The sequence below is a fragment of the Lissotriton helveticus genome, chromosome 1_1, assembly GCF_964261635.1.
Source record: "Lissotriton helveticus chromosome 1_1, aLisHel1.1, whole genome shotgun sequence".
NCBI lineage: Eukaryota > Metazoa > Chordata > Amphibia > Caudata > Salamandridae > Lissotriton > Lissotriton helveticus.
The window spans coordinates 751245127-751265033 of NC_136057.1; positions in this window are offsets into that span (position 1 = coordinate 751245127).

The window sequence follows — 19907 nt, forward strand, 5'->3', positions numbered from 1 at the left end:
GACCTTGCTTCCCAGGCTTCTTCTCCAGCGAGACAGTACCCCCTAAAATTCCTGAAGACTCCTCCAGGCCTGTGCCTGGCTCTCTTGAACAAAGGGACTGTTCATCACGGTACTGATTAGGACTCCTCGCACCTGCAACAGACACATGTATGGTGGGCCTCAAATTCCAACGTCCACCATATCTTAGACCATAAAACATGTGAAAGGATTTACAGTTAGTGCCTAGCACGACTTTCCCCCTAACGAGCACATTTAGATCAAAAGGAATGACTTTGTCTTCTCAGGCCTTTCAGGAATACATAGAATGGCTTCTGCTCCGCTGAAACATTTAATTTCTTCACTTAAACAGTATTCTAACCGACTCTCTATAATATAATGCAACACATCTATATAAAACATATATTTCAATTCTATGATTAAATACTTTGTAAAACCATGTTATGTCCACGTTTCATGTAAATGTAGCAGCACTTTATCTTTTACTGTGAATTGCCATGCGGCCTACACATTATCATTGGTTTGTAAGGTTTCGTTTCCTTTACACACAATCACTTAACATGAGAAACGTGAGGTTTCATATCATTCTAACATTTCTACATTTAGTTTTCACACTACTATGAGTATTGCTACTCTTATTTAAACACTCGCCATATTTCACTTCTATGTATAAAACACTCGTGTGCAATATATTTAAACTAATACTACGTGCTTGTAAATATGATGCACTTATACATTTTTTCAGATTTACGCTCTCTCAGATTCAAGATACATCTGCTAAAGAAGCACATCCCTCTTGCCACCCACGCTGGCTCATTTCCCTGCCAGGCAGCCAGGTGCGTAGCTTGTTCAGTAAGACTAAGGGGGGGGGCGGGGGGGAGCTTTGGATTTTCTGACAATTACGCTGACATTTCAAGGTGTAATAATATGAAAAGCAGCGCATGAGGGGACTTAAGAGCCAGTAGAAAGGGAAAAGAGTAGGGATTGTGAAAGGTACTTAAAACAGTATTTTGTAAATTTTGTGAAATAACCATGTTTTAAGACTTTCAAAACAGAGACAAGAGTGTATGTGTTTTTGACTGAGTATTTAGAAATCCCAGTTGAGATCAGACAGACACCTTATTATACCCGACTGAAAGCTCCTGCACACCCAACTATTTCTTAAACAATACATTTATTAGGGGGTGTAATACCCCAATACCGCCCCACCTCCCGAAAGCTACGCCCCTGCAGGCAGCAAGGAGAAATCAATACTAAAGTTTCATGCTCACAAAAAACACAGCACCTCTCTCTCCAGAGAAAGGCCATCCAATCAAGCCCCTGGCAAGAACCAGTAGCCAGTCCCAGGTATTATACTGACAGACACAAGGAAAAAAGAGAAATAAAATACATTGAAAAGTAGAATACATGAACAAATACATGATGAGATTTTTGGGGAGGGAATCGCTGTACTAGGAGAAAAATACAAAAGCGAGTAAAAGATGATGCCTGGAGAAGGGAATATTTGTAATTCAAACCCCCTAAGCCCTCCACTGGGGTGGATGTGCCTCGGCCACAATAACTATACTCAAGAAATCAAATGACACAATGAATAAAAGATGGTAAATATTGTGTCAGAATGACACATTCCAAGCTCGACGAACCCTCCACGCTCACTACCCCTCAGGACTGAAGTCTGAGATCAGCAGCAAAGGCAGGGGGTTTGCAGAGAGACTCAAAGAGTGAACTACTGGAGGACATCATTCCGCTGGCCGACCGTGTCTCATTTGTTATTTTCCATCAACCTTTTCCTTCAGGCGTTCTGGGTAATTTACTTGAGAGAATCATGATTGTTGTGTTATTTGCTTCCAAAAGGTGTAATTAAAAAAAAAAAATAATAATGCTTGCGGTTGTGGTATAGAATTTTAACAACGAGACAAATCTTTAAAATATGAACGTCACTTCATTAACTACGGCATATAGTCAGCAATAAAGATACTTCTATACAATACATCTAATCATATAAAGTCCCCAGTTGTTTGCTATTTCATGTACTTTCCTGGCTTCCTGTGCTAAATTTGTACAGATATTTACCTGTAGAGAGATATGCATACTCCAGCTGCAGGTTACTGTGCAGACATCCGTGTCATCAAGTACGAAGTGGTGAGTAATGCTTTTTGGGGGCATGGGGGTTGTGGTTGCATATTCAGTGTTCTTTATACATTTTGGGACATAACCATAAAATTCCCTGAGGCTGAATTTTTTATAACATGCATTATTTTCTCATCTGAAGTTTCTAGAATAAAAATCGTGCAGTAACCTTAATTATTCCACACTGATAAAATTATACAGGTCTGTTCTTTGATGCTGCCGGCATTAAAAATTAACTTGTTGCAGGAGCTTTTGCAGATCAGCGTGATAGTGACGCTCCTTGTCCTGAAAGATATAACGAGGCGATATCAGCCCATGTGAAACCTGAAAACACTCCTTTGACCCTACTTGACCTCTCTGACTTACAAAATGACTGTCAAGAATTGAATAACATTAGCACGCATCCACCCGCCTTCTTTTCTCCCTCCCAGGAGTTACTGATCAAGGAAAGAATCCTGCCAGAAAGACATTTTTTTTTTCATATCTTAAAGGAAATCTAGTCCTGCCTACCCTTACCTGTTGTTTACCTTCTGAACTCTGTGGAGTGGTGAGAGGTTCTGCTGAAAAGAGCAAAGACATTTTTTAACTCGCACATTTTTTAAAAGTTCCGAAATGTGTCCTACGCCTGGTTTGCAGTGCTTTCCACTTCACGTGTTTTCTAAGCATAGTACGTTATTTTACACTGCTCCATCCAAGCCAAACGCAGGGAGGGTGATGCGGCCCAGAGAGAGAGCTTCATGGTACCACCAACTACTTTCGGGAAAGAGATTCTTCTGCAGAATCCTTTTTCTAGTCAGTGGCGTGTTGCTGATACATTTCTAACATGCAACAATAAAATTCACTTAGCACTTGGACCCGGTGCCAGTGCCACGCTGTCGTTTGTTGGGATATGAGGGAAAGAGCGGCTGGACTAACCTTACCATGTCGTTGTGGAGGTTAGTCGTTGTGGGTCATATGTGTATATATATGACACTGAACATTTTCACGTGAAAGTACCGATATGAAAATGAAAAATGTAAGAAACTATGACTAGGTGTCCTTAAGCCTTTGCCAAGGTTGAAAAAATCATTGCACCTCGGCAATTTCCGCGTAGTCATCCTTTTATACCTACCTGCTTTAAAGCTATGGAGGGTGACTCTTGCTTACAGACGTTTTGGTATAAAGTGGTCGGGCATGAAAGGACAGGCTCTGACAACCAGGCTGATTGCCACATATACCCATCAGCACGTAGGCTGACTTAAGTTTTAAATGCCATGGGAACTTGTGAATGAATTGTGTAGAGGTGTGTCAGATCAAAGGTGCTTCCTGTCGGTACCAGAGGAACTAAGAGCCCCAGGATGTTCAAGGCGTTAAAAAGATCATATCATCTGTTTTCACTTAAGCCATCTCTTGTCAGGGTGTGTGTTCTGTGTCACGTGCATGTCTGCATTTAGTAGCACACTCCTTATTCTACGGAACAGGCCTTTGCATTTTGAAAATTGGTGGTGCAGAGACCAGATGGATGCTGGCAAGGAGTTTAAGCACTTTGTGATAGGCAGCAAACCTCGCTGTAACTCACGCTTATTGGTTAATTCAGTTGTTATCGGTTTTTCGTATTAGTATTGTGCTACATACCACAAGAAAAGACAGGAAAGGGTCCAAGGGAAAAAGTTTAAAGACCTGCAAGGAAGGTATCCCCTATTAGAGTACACTTGTAACACAAAAAATCCTCATGTCTGTACTAACACAGAGAAAAAACTACTAAGTGACCAGCTGACGTCTCACAAAATCTCCATATGGGAGAAATCCCTTCTAGGACGAATACACTCACCCAACATAGGTGGCAAGCTTCATCATATGGGTTTTTCCTCTCAATGGGAAAACCTAGTCCCACTGAGGGCTAGAGCTTCCTCAATATGAGGAAGGAGCTCAGGGATTTCTTTCCTATGGAGATTTTGTGAGACATCAGCTTGTCACTTCATAGTCTTTCTCTGTGTCAGCACAGACCCCATGATTTTTTGTGTTACAAATTAGTATTGGATTCAGAAAAGGGGGTGGTGATGGACAGAGTGTCTGAATTAAGCAGACCACTCTTACCCAGTCCAAAGATCAGGGCTTGATCCATCACCGTTATTTAGCTCACTGTCCCCGGAAGCTTGTTTCCTTCCCAGTGTAAGAATTGGCTTGGTAGTTTGGTTTGCCCTGTTCCCATCATGCACTGGGACAGGAACAGACTAATTTGCATATAGCCAGGTTCTGAACTGGGATGGTGCAGTGAGCTAAAAAACGGCGTTGGATCTAGCCCTGATCTCTTGACTGGGTGAGAGTATTCTGCTTAATTCAGAAACTCTGTCCATCACCACCCCTTGTTGTTAAATATTTTGTCCACCCTAAGCGTGGAAGGGTATACTCAGATGTGAGTCCCTTGCTCATTGCACCATCAGGATTCAAGCAAGCCGGGCCGACGACTGCTGAAATGCCAGAAACCGGTCCCCGGAAGCTTGTTTCCTTCCCAGTGTAAGAATTGGCTTGGTAGTTTGGTTTGCCCTGTTCCCATCATGCACTGGGACAGGAACAGACTAATTTGCATATAGCCAGGTTCTGAACTGGGATGGTGCAGTGAGCTAAAAAACGGTGTTGGATCTAGCCCTGATCTCTTGACTGGGTGAGAGTATTCTGCTTAATTCAGAAACTCTGTCCATCACCACCCCTTGTTGTTAAATATTTTGTCCACCCTAAGCGTGGAAGGGTATACTCAGATGTGAGTCCCTTGCTCATTGCACCATCAGGATTCAAGCAAGCCGGACCGACGACGGCTGAAATGCCAGAAACCGGTCCCCAGAAGCTTGTTTCCTTCCCAGTGTAAGAATTGGCTTGGTAGTTTGGTTTGCCCTGTTCCCATCATGCACTGGGACAGGAACAGACTAATTTGCATATAGCCAGGTTCTGAACTGGGATGGTGCAGTGAGCTAAAAAACTGTGTTGGGTCTAGCCCTGATCTCTTGACTGGGTGAGAGTATTCTGCTTAATTCAGAAACTCTGTCCATCACCACCCCTTGTTGTTAAATACAAATTAGTATTGGGCTCTCAAGGACACCAACCATGACCTCCCTCCAGTTTCTTTGTGGCAGATTACATTGATTTGTTAGATGTGATCATCAGTAGTGGCAACGTGATTCATGCAAATTATTGGTAGGATTAATAGGTAGGTTAGAGGAGATTATGTATTGTTAGATTGCAAGGGTATGGTTTCATAGATGTTGTGATCTATGAAATGGCAAGTAGGCATTTTTGGAGACTTCAATAATAGATATTAAGGCAAATATGCATGCAACATATAATAGGCTGTACTTTGAGAAAGGCGCATGCAATGATCAGATGACAAGACAAGGCATTTGAAACAAAACAGAGAGGCAGCAGTTGGATGTTTTAAGTCAGCGCCAATTTTTCATGCAAGGTTTTTTTAGATATATAAAGAAGGGTTTTAAAATAGCATGAAACATGAAGATGAAAAACTAGAAGGAATCAAAATTATTTGCATTCAAGCCAGTGCTGTATTATGTACTGTTGACAGGCACTAGGAATTTGGAAATGGCCTGTCCACTACTAGGCTACCTTTACGTCATGGGCATCAAATAACTTAATTACATGTGTCAGACAGAGTACATTTTACTGACCTCCCTCATGTAGTATGCAAGAACTGATACCTTGTGTGTATTTCGAGTGAGTGTCTGCGTGCAGAGAGCATGTGAACCATATATGGTAGTAGGACTTTGTGTATGTGGGCATGTGAGTCTGAGTACTGAAGCCAGTGGGATCCATTTTGGGATTTTGGGTGCCCCTGGGTTAACATGGCACAAGATGGAGAGGAAGGCCAGTGTAGTATCTTCATTCTGTGGCTGGAGGCTGTCGGCCTAGACACTGAAGGGAGGATGATAGAGTCAGTGCTACCTTTGGAAATGTCATGAGGACTTTGTCAGCAAGGGCTGCTGAATAGTTCTTCCTGAGCACTTACATATAGTGGATGTTAGAGCTGAGGGGTAGAACCACAGTTTCTCTTTCTCTTGCTCATGGTGGGGTACATTTAAGGCCAGGCCTGCCCTTTGTCTATCCCTGATTGCTGCTTCAAGACGGCTAAGGTTAGACAGGTGCTGATATCTCACAATTCATTGTGTCCAAGTTGTGGCTACTCCTGCTTGGATCCAGCCTCAGTGCTACTGTATTTGAGAAACATCACTTCACAAAAAGGCCATATTTGGAGAGCAGCCTGGAATGGGCATTTGAAAGAAAACTAACATAATGTAACAAAGGGGAGATATGAGCAACACTTTAACCAAATATAATACAGTTCAAAAACCCAGCCAAACCCATTTCTATTAGTAGTGCTGCAATAAAGCTGTTGGGAATATATGCTTGACTACTCTCAATTGATTAAACCTCAGAGGGGAAAATGTTCATATTTTAGAAAAGAAGTGTTAGATATTGATAGGAACATGGGGCACCATGATGAGTGTATACTTTCACACAAGTGTAATCTTGCCACATTAAAATAATAAAATAGCAGAAAATGAAATTGTAACCTGCAAATAGTACAAAGTATAAAAGGGAAACAATAATATGTTTTCAAAACCAGCACAGAAGAATAATTGCCTTATTTCAGCTATGATTTCGCCAAATAAAAAAATATGCTACTCCACTGTTCTTTTCACAAAACAAGATTTCAAGCTATAATATATGTATAGAGACACAAAATATAAAATACTTTTTAAAGAAAATTAAATGTTGATCTGGAACTGATGTTTGTAATATGAACCTTTCCAAGCCCTGTCCTGTGCGCTCTATTGCAGAGCTACACCACAAAGCCAACCTCAAAACAGAAATTTGCATTGTATGATACGAATTTTGTGGGGCGAACACCCCTGCTGCCTGGACACATATGCACATATTTATACACACCCACACATACACATACAAATAGAGGGGCAACCCACCCCTTATCTTCTCTGACATTCAGAAGCACCATGTTGGTTCCATTTTGAAGCCAGATTTGAGTAGGTGGGAAGAGGTAGAGAAGGTGATACACAATCTTCAGCCACAAACGACCCTCACTTTGGGAGCCTATAACATCATTGAAGTTTATCCATTACAAACTGTCAGAGTTTTACTAACTGTGAAGGCAACATGCATAGTGTGACATATCCTCTCCTCTCCCCACACCACCATTCTCACTCTTACAATATCCCCTTGTCCTTGTGCATGCACGTTGCCCGCCATAAAACTCGAAACACTAAGCCTCGGTTCTGGACACCTATCTTTTCTTTAGTCTATGATGGTTTGTGATAAAATCCGTGTTATACCTGAAGTACAAAATACAGTAAGTGAAAAGACAACCCATTTATTAGCAGCATACTAAACAAGCCCTGTCTGCTTCACAGCTAGCTCCTCAACTGTCACCCATGGAGTATTTGTAATACGGCAATGAGCATTCAAAGGGGCGACTGACAGAGGGAGAAGAGAGAGAGGTTGTTTCTAGAAGCAGTGTGTGAGATAGTTAGCACACAGTGAAACAGACCCTTCCCCGATCACTAACAATCAAAAATAGAAATAAAAAAATTAAGCACAACAAATCCTGATGTGTAGAGATATTTAATGGGATAATACCACAACAAAAAATTGCATTTATATACATTATGGATTGCAAGAATGACAAGAGTGGAGAAGAAGATCATTGATAATCAAGGTGTGCATTAAAAACAAACCTATATAAGGCTCAAATGAGGATCATATCAGGTTAGAAATAAAACCTAAACTAGGAGCGCTTGTGTCCACAATGTGTGAATCCTCTCTGTGGGTTATCACAAAAAACAATACAGACAGGATTCATACTTTCATACATTGTGGACACAAGCGCTCTTAGCTTCAGTTTGTTTCTTTAAATTTGTCTATACTATGATTCCTTAGCAGTGGGTTCATAAACAGTTGAGTACTTACATTTTCTATTGTGAAAATATTTGTACTCATACTAGTGCGACTATTGCTATAGCCTACTCTGCTCTCTTCTTTTTGTAGTCAGGATCATTTCAAGTCACAACTCTTAAAGAGTTCCCTGTGTTGCCATTTTGAGCAGCAAGCCTCTCTAGTTCCCCGCAACTTTCCTCATTGCACCCCACTTCATGGAACCACTGTGAAGACAGATATAATCTAACCTCAAAACCTGTGCATTCTGAATTTTAACCACATTCCTCCTCACTTTTGAAATTAAAAAAGTCCTGGATACTTGGACATGCCTCTAAAGAATACACTGGGTTTCCTTACCATTAGACAACTAGCCACATTGAATTGCTTTTCCTTCAGTATCTTCAACTGATTGTAACATTCCATATATTTGCTCTGTTGGGACAAGTACGCTTGCTAATGTGGTACTTATTGGACAAGCTCAAAAATTAATCCACAGTAATGGCATTCATAGTCATACACTATACCCAAATGGTCTCCTGAATGATTTTTTTAGTTGGACATCTATTAACTCTTGCTGGTTATAAACATTGTTATCATTGTCTTCAGCTTCTGTAATAGGCTATTTGCCTTATTGGCAATATAGAGCAGTGCTGTTGTGCTTGATGAACATTTCTGTTAATTAATCTGTTATAAATTTTGACATCAATTGGACACCATTATCAGTAATTAATACTTCTGCATTGCCTTTGTAATAAAACACATTGGTTAAAAAGGTTTGCTAATAGATTTGTGGTGACGTGGAGGACTGCTTCAGTATCAATCCAATTGGTGTAATGATCAACTAATAATAGTACAAAACAACCATCTACTTCAATATTAGTTAATTGTTTTACATTGTCAAAAGCCACATTGTTCTAGGGCTTTTCAGGCACAATAGGAGGATATAATGTGGGTTGGCAGTAATATGAATCTTGTCACTCGCAGTGCAAATAATGCAAGACTTTACTTTTTGTTCCACTGTAGAATTCATTTGAGGCCATAGTATCTTAACCTAATCCTGCTTTTGATAAGATGTGTGCCTAGTTTGTCATTCACCTCGCACAACTAATCTCTGAGTTGCCAAAAGATGACCGCAGATTTAGGAATCACCTTTTTGTGGGGCCAACCCTAACACACCCAAAAACTGACTAACTTCCTCCTCTCCTCTCCAATACTACATTCTTCAGCAAAGAGACACCCAACAAAACAGCAATAGCAGCTTACTAAAGCCCTTCCTCCTTCTCATATTTATTCAACGAGATTCTAAAAAGACAGTGAGCCACCACACTCTTATTCGTGGTAGATATCTCATTTCATAAATTAAAAACTATCAATCCAAGAAGCTACCTGGCTATGCAAGGTGCACCGCGCTCATCACCTTTAGTTGTAAATGTATAGACAAGTGATTCATGGTCAGTATGATTCAGAAAATAGAATTTAAAATAATTTAAAATAGAGGCTTGTCTAGTATCAAGCTAAGGATTCTCATTCCACCACTGAATAGTGAGTATATGCTTCTTTTAAAGAATGTGACATAAAGGCAGTAATATACTCCGCTTATCTATAATTTGAGAGAGAGTTGTTCCCAAGCCCTTGCATAAGGAATATTTATAGTATTTTTAGATGTATCAAATCTTCCTTTAATCAAAGCTCTCCAAATTCTTTATTTCACTTTGTTTAAAGCTTTTTTACAGTTACAATATTTTTGGTGTATTGCCACTTGATAATGAGCTAAGGATAAGTCTATGTCCATAAAACAAGTCACTTGTCCTATTGTGCTCAACATTTCTGTGATACTATTTAAGGTGTAGCAATCTACTCATATTCCTTTGTTTAAAACCCTTAAACCAAAGCACAATCTCACAGCTGTGCCGCCCATTGGTTTTGAAGAAAGTCACTCTGAGTATTCAGTCCTTTCAATCGCACCCTGGTCCAAAAGTTTGTCCAATTTAGTTTTAAGGGGTTCAGTTGACAAAAGAGTGGTATAGGTCCCACTTTATACATATTTGATACCCCACCCTTTTTTACCTTTACGCAATGTTTAAAAAATCCCAGTTTGTCTTTGAAACCTCTTGTAACTCAGTGCTAATATTATTTTGCAAGAATGTTCTCTCTGTCACAAGATATTTGGGGTCGAGTTTTATAACCAAATCTTTTTTGTGAACCTATCCAAGAAAATGTGGCCATTTTCAGTTACATATACTTTTCCTACAATAGACCTACCCGCAAAGGTAATTCTGATCTCAGCATACTTTTTAAAGGTATTGCTTCAAAATTATAACCACTAGCTGTAATTTTGGGGACATCAAATATGCAAATGTTTTAAGGAAACACATGTCCAAACATATTGTTGCTCGCCAGTCTTTATGGGGAGCTGGTATCAGAGAGGACATTCACCATCTGACTACCTACTCACCCATACTAATCGAAGTAACATTCTTCTCATCAGAACTGATAAGGAAACTCACCTTACACACTCCTCCACAGTCTCTACAGAATGTACTTGTATGGAGTGAGTCTCTGGAGCAAAATTACCTCTTTTCTGCATTTCTGGCACAAAGATGACTTTCTAAAATGCATGATTTTGGCTGAAGGTTGCTTTTTTAGCTGTTAGCTTGATAATGTCTTCACCCTGGTATCATTCTTGAGTACACTTGCTGGCCTGACAAATAATTAATTTCTCTCTTGTACACTGCAGTATGCTTAAAGCCCTCAGCTATATATTGAACTTTCTTTAAATCAGGATTTTTAGTAAGGGATTTCTGTTGAATGCTTGAATTGTTAATTTCTCTGACTTACTGATCTCTAATTAATGCATGACTAAATGCCTCATACTCACAACAATTTAACATGCCTCTTAGAAGAGAAACATAATTAAAAACCTAGTCATTTTTTCTAGGAGTCTGCCAAAGGATTTTTGGATTTTTACAACCACACTAATCCTCCTCCTAAAATTGTCCTCACATTTTTTAAACATAATTTGATAGATACCTCTAGGTTCCGCAGCTCCACCTTCTGCTACAAGTTAAGGCAAGTTCTCATACACCTCTCTTTTATCCACCACTGATTTATTTAGTATTAAGTACAACCAGATTTTTATTGATGGATGGGAACTTCTCATCCTCTACAGCAATTAAGAGTGATTCAACCATTTGTAACCATAATTTTCACAGTAAGTTGGGTTCCTTAATTTCACTTAAAAGTAACGATGATGCTGATATATTTGAGATGGTTGAAAACCACTGTCACAAGAAGAAAACGAAAGGTTAAAATAATAAATTAAAACGATAGTTAAAATTAAAAAAAACAGGAAGGAGGAGCCAAGATGGCGATCGAGATGGCTGCATAAACGCTCGGCTCCGTGAGCCCTCTCACCCCGCACATATATCCTGGTACTTATCCGATGCAATTCTTGCATATCTAAGTAGGCGAAGGACACCGTTCACTTACCGTCTGCTCCTGGTGTTTCTCCGTGCGGTAGACCCGGAGTAAAAGCCCCAATTGTTTGGCGGCCTCCACTGTGCGGAGACCGGGATCTCGATTGGGAGGAGTATCCGGCCGCGACTGCAACAACAACGGCCTCTGGCTGCGGAGGGGGGTCGGTCGGCGGGAATCTGAGAACTGCCGGCCAACGACGACAGTGCCGACCTCCTCCGAATAGCAGATCGCTCTGCTGGAAGTGCGATACCTCAGGACCGGAGGGAAACCACGATATTCGACCCCCCCCCCTCAGTGTGATGCCAGGGCATTAACAGCTTCTCCCGGGACTGACGGGTGCCTCCCGGGGAGCGGCAGAGAATTTGTTTAGCCCTTTGGTGACCCTCTGTTGAGATGCCTGCCTTCATTTTTGGGGTCCGCCAGTGAATCCTGTTGCATCCTGGTGTGGGGCCCGGTCCTGAGGTGAGATAGAGAAGGAGGAGGCCGTAACGGCTAAGATGGGGGATGGCACCCTTAGCTGCCCCCTCCACCCGGACGGAGAAACCGCTGCACAAGAGAGTCCCGGGGGCTGGCATCATGAGAAAGGGCCCACGTCCAGAGATGTCCTGGCTGCATTAACAACCCTGCAATTGACCCTGATCCGGGAGGCCCGGGAACTGGGAAGACGGATGGATGCCATTTTTGGGCCGCCGTTCTACGTAGGCTTGGTTCCTTCCTGTGTAGGCGCCGCTCTGCCTGCCTCTATGTCACTGACGGCTGCCTCCGCTATGCTTAAATCTGTGGAGTCACGGTTAGCCTTGGTTCATGAGACTGCTGTGGATACACCAGTTGCACAGGTGATGGACTCATTGGGGCCCTTGTCTGCTCGGCGAGTGACAGAACAGCGTCGATCCGTGTTTTGGGCGGCCCCGGCAGTGTTTCAGCGCTTGCCGCATCGAGTGATTCCTTTTCCATGGCTGGCAAAACTGTGTTCGGACTGGAGGTTGTTATCGGTGTTGGTGTTGATACAGGCAGATTTCCGCCATGCGTCTTTGGCGGGGTACTGGTGGCTGACGCCCGATGGAGCGACGACACTTCCCGATTCTCCTGGAACATTTGAACCCCTCATGCTCTTTTGTATGCCGCTTGATAGCGAAAGGTACATTGGTACTATGGATAGAAGAGGCCAAGGGTGAGATCATTTGGGACATGGTGGGACTTATTATTGTTTGACGGTGAATTACGGAACACTCGGCGGGGATATCGATGATTGTGCTATACATGATTACTTTTTCGTTTTTTCGTAGTCCTTCTACCATTGCGGTCTGACGATTATTGCATGCGATGTGGGAGGGGGCCGGGTGGCCGGGTGGATGGTCCTCCTCCACCTTTTTTTCCTTCTTTTTTCTCTCTTCTTCTCTATATTTCGGGTTTCTTAATTAGGGCGACAGGCACGCTGCTGGGGGGGGGTAGGCCGTAACCTTCTGCAGGGGTGCAGGGTGGGGGGTAGGGGGATGGGATTGTTGATTTGTCCTTTCTTTGTCTTTATGGCCCTTTGTCTTTCTCTTTTCGATGTCGTCGTCTTTTATGTTTCCTACAATGTGTTGCGTTTTGGGGATAGGGCATAGCTCGCACTGCACTGTATGTGTTTTTATAACTATCCTGACCCAAAGGCCCTGTCCCCCATTACTTCGAATATATTTACACCGCTGGCGGGTTTTCCGCTTTTTGTTTGCTATCGTAGGAGCATGTCTGACTGTACGGCATTGATTTTATTTGATTTTCTTCGTTGTAAAATGGACCTTCTTGGATCCTTGTTCTCATAGCCTAAATTTACACTTGTGTTCTATCCTGGACGCTTTTCAGACCTTGATTTCCGTGCCACTATCTTTTTCTGTAATGTATTGCTCTATTCTGACTTGTTTAGCGGCCGGCCTGACTGGTTGTAGGCCCATGTTTGTATTTCCTTGTTGAATAAAAAAAAATAATAATAATTAAAAAAACAATTATTGGAGTGCCAAGTACAAGCACATTAGCTAAAGAATAATTTAATTTAGAATAATTGACAAACAAACCAATTTAGAACATTTTATTTAAATCCACATTAAGATGTGTTCCACAACAAAAGGTGCAAAAACTGAAAAGCGTACAGCCCGCAGATGGTGCAATAGCTGGAGATTTCAATTTTGTGGTGGAGACTTCAAACAGATGCACCCACAGAGGAAGAGGAAATCTTTTGACCAAAAGTTCACAGAGTCCACCAATCCCAGAACCTGTATTTGGTGAAGCACAACAGAAACAAAATTGAAGTTACACAGCTGACAGAGGACCCAGCAGCACTGAAGACGGGAGCAGTTTCTCACAGACAAGATAAGTAATTAAATCTGTTGAATGACTGGAACTACTATCCAAAATTCCTCAGCAAAAATACTCTAATGACAAGAATACCATGTTGCCACCGTAGCTGATACAAAGGAGATGGAAAACACAGGCCAGATGGTTAGTACTCTCCTGCGCTTGAGACCCATTCAGTTAGGTGCACACCTGGAAGGTGGTCTCTATGGCTTGGAATGCGAAGATAATGCTGATCATGCTTTAGTATCTGGGCTTTCATGGCAAGCACGAAAGAGGTCATGACAATTTATTATTTAGAGTTTTTGAAAACCCCGGGGAAGACGAAGGTGGCAACCACAAGCAAGGAACAGGAAGTCAGGCAGCGCTGTTCACTTACACTGGTTCTCTATGACTTTCATTTAGTTTTGGGTAGTCTGAATCCCCAATTAAACATAGAGGGAACACCTCTGGGTCAGGGCAATGTAGAGTATATAAGTTCAAATGTTTACTAAACATGTCACAACACTTCCGGACCCTCTCCCCAGTTGTTCTTCACTCCAGAAACTTTGTCGTCTGAATTATTGACTTCTTGCCGTTACAGTTTATTTTGTTTCTTTTCTTCACCAGTCCATGTTCTGCTTTATTATCCAGTATATTTGACTCCAGATATGTGCTGTGTATTTTTTTATCCGAATGTTTTTATCTTCCCTATGGAAGTTTTCTTCAAAGGCATTCTCCAGCTGGAGAAATACTTTCCTGAGAGGATTGTAAGATTTTCAGATCAAGAAGGCATCAACCCAAGACCTTATTGTCTCGTTCAGCTTTAGTCGGATGCACAGGAATTGATGCAGCTGATACTATGACAGCAGGAAACTCTCAAGGTAAGAGTATTTATTTATTTTTTATAAAGCGCGACATTCATCCCTTGAGATATCACGGCGCTGAGATAGTGGCATAGTGGTGCGTAGGGTCGGTGTGGCTAGTGGATATGGCGTCATTCTTTAGGGAATAAGTATGTTTTGAGTTTCTACCTGAAAGTGTTGTATTCTTTAGTCATCCTAAGTTCGACTGGAAGCTCATTCCAGTGCAGTGCTGCATAATGCGAAAAGGTGCGGCCTCCTGCCCTGGATTTTTTTATCCTTTTCATTTCGGCAAGTGCTTGATGATGTGACCGTAGGCATCTGTTTGGGATGTAGAATCGTATTTCATTCTGAACAATCTTAGGGCCCGTGTGGTGGTGTGCCTTGTAGGTATGCCCTAAGAGCTTGAATCGTGCTCTTTGGCGCATGGGCAACCAGTTAAGTTATTTTAGGCAGTCCTTCGCTGAGCTATATTTGCCCTTGTTGCTCACCAATTTGGCTGCAGCGTTTTGCACCCCTTGTAGGCGTTTAAAGTGGTAGTCTAGCATGCTCATAAAGAGAGCATTTCCATAGTCCAGTCTTTTAATCAGTAGGGCCTGTGTGACTTTCCTTCTGCTTTCTAGGGGATCCATGGAAAGAAGCTTTTTCCACATAGTGTCTGTACCTGGTCCTGCATAGATAATTTGTTGACAATTATCACACTCAAGTTTTTTGCGCACTGCTTGGGGGCTGGAGCATCTCCGAGTGAGTGGGGCCACCAGGATGCGTCCCAGATGTGGTTGGCTTCGCCGAAGAGCAGGATCTCGGATTTATCTGCGTTCAGCTTTATGCAGTGGTCCGATATCCAATATGCCATTTCAGTGACACAGCTGTTAAGTTTTCTTTTAGTGTCATCGTGCCTATCTCCAATGGCTATTGATAATTGTGTGTCATCCGCATAAGAGAACACACCAAAACCCCACTTCCTCTCAATTTTTGTTAAGGGCGAAACATAGGCGTTGAATAAAGTGGGGCTAAGGGATGCTCCCTGCGGAACGCCACAACATATTTTTTGGGGACTTGATGAGAAGGCACCCAGTTGCATGGTTCAAGTTCGGTTGCTCAGAAATGAACTGAGCCATTGAAGGGCCTTTGCGTGTATCCCTTTACCGTGTAGGTTTTCTAGTAGGAGGTGGTGGGAGACCATGTCGAACGCTGCCGACAGGTCTAGTAGGATCGGGGCCACTGCCTTACCCTGGTCCAGTAATGCTGTTATGTTATCCAGGACCGCCAGCATAGTTGCTTCTGTGCTGTTGGAGGCCCTGAAACCCATTTGGGAGGGGTCTACCAAGTCATTGTCTTCTAAGTACTTGGACAGTTGTCTATTGACCAGCTTTTCCATTACCTTGGAGAGGTATGGGAGTTGGGAAATTGGCCTATAATTGACCGGGTTGGTCACATCTGAACCCGCCTTCTTCAGCAGAAGTGATACTATGGCCTGCTTCCAGATCTCAGGGAAGACTGCAGTTTCCAGAGATTTGTTATATAGCTGCGTAATGAATGGGGTAAGGGTGGATATGATCTGCCTAAAAATGAAGTGTGGACAAGGGTCAAGGGGTGATCCTGATTTGACTTCTTCCATAGTCTTGGCGACTTCTTTTTAAGTGAACGGGGCAAAACTGCCCGGTTGTGCATGGGATTCAGAATGAGGGTTCCTACTTTCCCAGCTGGTGGGGTCTGCTGGGGTGTTAGTGTTAAATGTTGAGTAGATTGTGTTTATTTTGTCTGTGAAAAAGTTACTGATCGCTTCACAGCTTTCTACTGAGGGATGCAGAATTTGGGACATGCGGGTAGGTTTGCCTAGTTCCCGTATGATTTTATATAGCTCTCTTGCTGAATTGCTGTTTTAGTTTATTCTTTGTGCAAAATATGTCCTTTTAGCTTTTTTGATGGCATGATTATAATTCTTCAGATCGGTTCTGTAAAATAGTTTATCAACGTCTGATCTGGACATTCTCCAATTATGTTCCAAAGATTGGCTCTTTTTTTTAGTGCCTTACGTTTTGGTGTGTACCACTTTTCTGAACGCATTCCTTTCGTGGCTTTAGATTTAAATTTGGGAGCACATAGGTTCAGTGTGTGGGTGATCTCTCTTTCGAGATTCGCTGCACCTTTGTCAGTGGGGAGGGTTCCTAAAACTTCAAGATTGTCCGTTGGCCAGTGGAGCTTAAATGAGTCAGGAGTGACTAGTTCCCAGACTCTATATGTTCCGTGCGTAGGTATGGGAGCTCTGGTGGGTATCACAGGTTGGGTAAATAAGAAGGTAATTAAGGAGTGGTCCGTCCAGGTGGCAGGTTTAATCTCCTCAATCGCGGTGGTCTCAATATTGGAGAACAGTAAGTCCAATGTATGACCTGCGTTATGTGTAGGACCTTGGATCCATTGTTTAAGTTGGAGGATCTGCATGTCGTTGCTCAGGTGTGTGGCCACCGAGTTGTCTAGTTTTCGAAGTGCACATTAAAATCTCCTAGCTGTGTGAGCAGCTTGGCGCTGAATTCTGCTTGGTAACCAGGGGGATTATAAATCACGGCTCCACCTAGCAGAATGTGGTTTCCTTTAGACACTTGAAATGGTAGTAGTTCATGCTCTCTGAGCTGGGCAACTGTGATAGGGAGACAATTGAGCTTGTCTTTAAATAGGATGGCAAGCCCCCTCCCGTTGGGCCTAGCCTATCTTGTCGTGATATTATGTATTTCGGGGGTAGGGCATTTGCAATATCAGGGCTATTATTTCCGTCTAGCCAAGTTTCGGTAAAGAAGACTAGGTCGGGGTTCATCTCGTTGATAGTGTCCCAGATCTCGAAGGAGTGTTTGGGTACTTATCTGGCACTGAAGTATAAACATTTGAGTTTTGGTTGGTCATCCATTGCTTTGAGTGGTCGCTCGATCTATGCAAGCTGCCCCATGTGCATGTTATGCATGAATATGGCCCTTCAGTATGTTCTGGGGATGCTTTGGTGCACATTGCGTGCGTGGCGTGGGAATTTCTGTTTAGTGCCATGAGAGCGTATCTGGAATAGGCGAGGGGGATCTTGGGATCTGTATTGCGAGGAGCAGGGGTTCTGACACCTGGTCCCGGCCCGGCGCGGACGCGCACAGATGTGCTTTCCTTAGGCGCACCTTTGGCGCGGCAGCGGCGCACCTGCTGCGCTCGTCCACTGCGAGCATGCTGGCATATCGGTTTAAGTAGAGGGGCAGGCGGAAGGACTGCTCCGCCCCTTCTTTGACAGGAAATGCCCTGTGAGTGGTTTGCCGCTGTGGGCCACACCCTCCACACAAACAGCGATCAGCTGCGGGAACCGAGGCAGGAAACAGGACTCAGTGCAAAATGTGCAAAGTAAGCAAGTGAAATACTTTTTAAAAGTCAGTAAAACTGTTAATTTAAAATCGCGCTTCACAGAGTAAAAACAGTTTATGGTGCCTGCACTTTAGGGGTTCTGTCCTTTAAACTGACCCGTGGCCAGGGTTAGTTCTTCACACCATTCTAGGTAAATATTCAATGTGGGTATGTCATTGTATTGTTTCCTTCTCTCTCCCCACCCTAATGTCAAATGCGTAAAGACTGCTTTATAAAAACTCTGCATATTTTCATTTTAATCGTTATTATCCTAATTGAGAATTTTCTATTGTTCAATGCTTGGATTATGACATTTTAAAGATTTAGATAAAGAGTTTGAACCTTTCCCCAGTTGTGGTTATTTTATGAGTGCAAATGTTCTTATTCTACCTATTATTCTAACACCTTTGATCCCTTAGGACTCTAGGTACCGATGACGAAGATTGGTAAGACAATGGTATAGGTCCTAAATGAAGTTTATAAATCACTGGTTAGAGTAAGTGCACAGGTTACCTGATTAAATCTCATCATATGTTGTTTATGGGCCCAGGTGAGTATGGTAATCTGAGTCGGGTGACCTGCGCTCTCTATCAGTTGATTATGGTTTACCAGCAAACATGCATTTGCTTTTTATTTGCTATTATTTAGTACATTTTTAACCTACACTGAGAAATAATGATTAGTTATGGTAGCACGTTGTAGTCGGATACATCCATGGGCTTACAGTAAATGCACTAGCACCTACAGTGACAATGTAGACTTTTAGACAGCATTTTATCGATATGTATGCTTTCAGTTGCAAAATACAATAAGAGAAGCATATTGCCCAAAGTATATCCACCATAAAAGTCTCCTCTTTGTAGCCTTCTATAAATGCCGCTGTGTCCGAATATGAAAAAATCATGGCTGCTCCCTGGAAAGCATGGTACTATGTCTGTAATCACGTTTAGCATCACACACCACCTGTATTGTTAATGAATGTGTAATTGTCCTGTTACAGTAAATATAAACAATTTTTTTAACAATCAGCTTGTCATCGTCTGCAGCTACACTCCTTTAGTTCTCAATACCTCACTTAATTTTTGCTATATGGTGTGAGCTACTTTTAATCAAACATTCACTTCTTGCACTGGGAAAATACATTCATTTTGCTTTTAAATCTCAAATATTATTTTTGGAAAATGGACACATTTCCCCCACAAATGCCAGTTTTCCTTACTGTAAATATAATATTTCTTCCTCAAATATTGCTTTTTATTGATGGAAATTACGCTAATTGTTTCCTCAAAAAGGAAAAGAGCTACATCAATTAGTTATTTTCTGAAAATATATCTGAGTTTACATCAAATATAACTGTCCCAGTTTTGGAAAATAAACACATTTTTCTCAAACATCAGCTTTTCCTAAAAAATACAATTTAAAAAAATGATTTTGCCCACAAATGGTATGTTTTCTTTTTTTTTTTAAATCTAAGCCAAATTTCCCACAAATAGCATCTTGCTGTTTTCTAAAGTGTTTTCTCTTATGGTCTACAAATACTAGCTTTTCATTTTTAATTAATTTACTATTCTGTTCTCCAAGCACCAGCTTAACATTTTCGCCAAGTACTGACTTTTACTGCTGTCATGCACAGTCACTTAGGGCCACATAATAACATGCACAACATCCAATACCCCTTTACACTATCATAAGCCTTTGTGTGACCTTCAAATTCCAGGAACAGCTTCATATGCAAATCAAATGACTAAATGCTGCCTCACATGCTCATAAGTCTCCATAAAATACCAGGGGTAGCCATCACATGCCAGAGATGGCGAC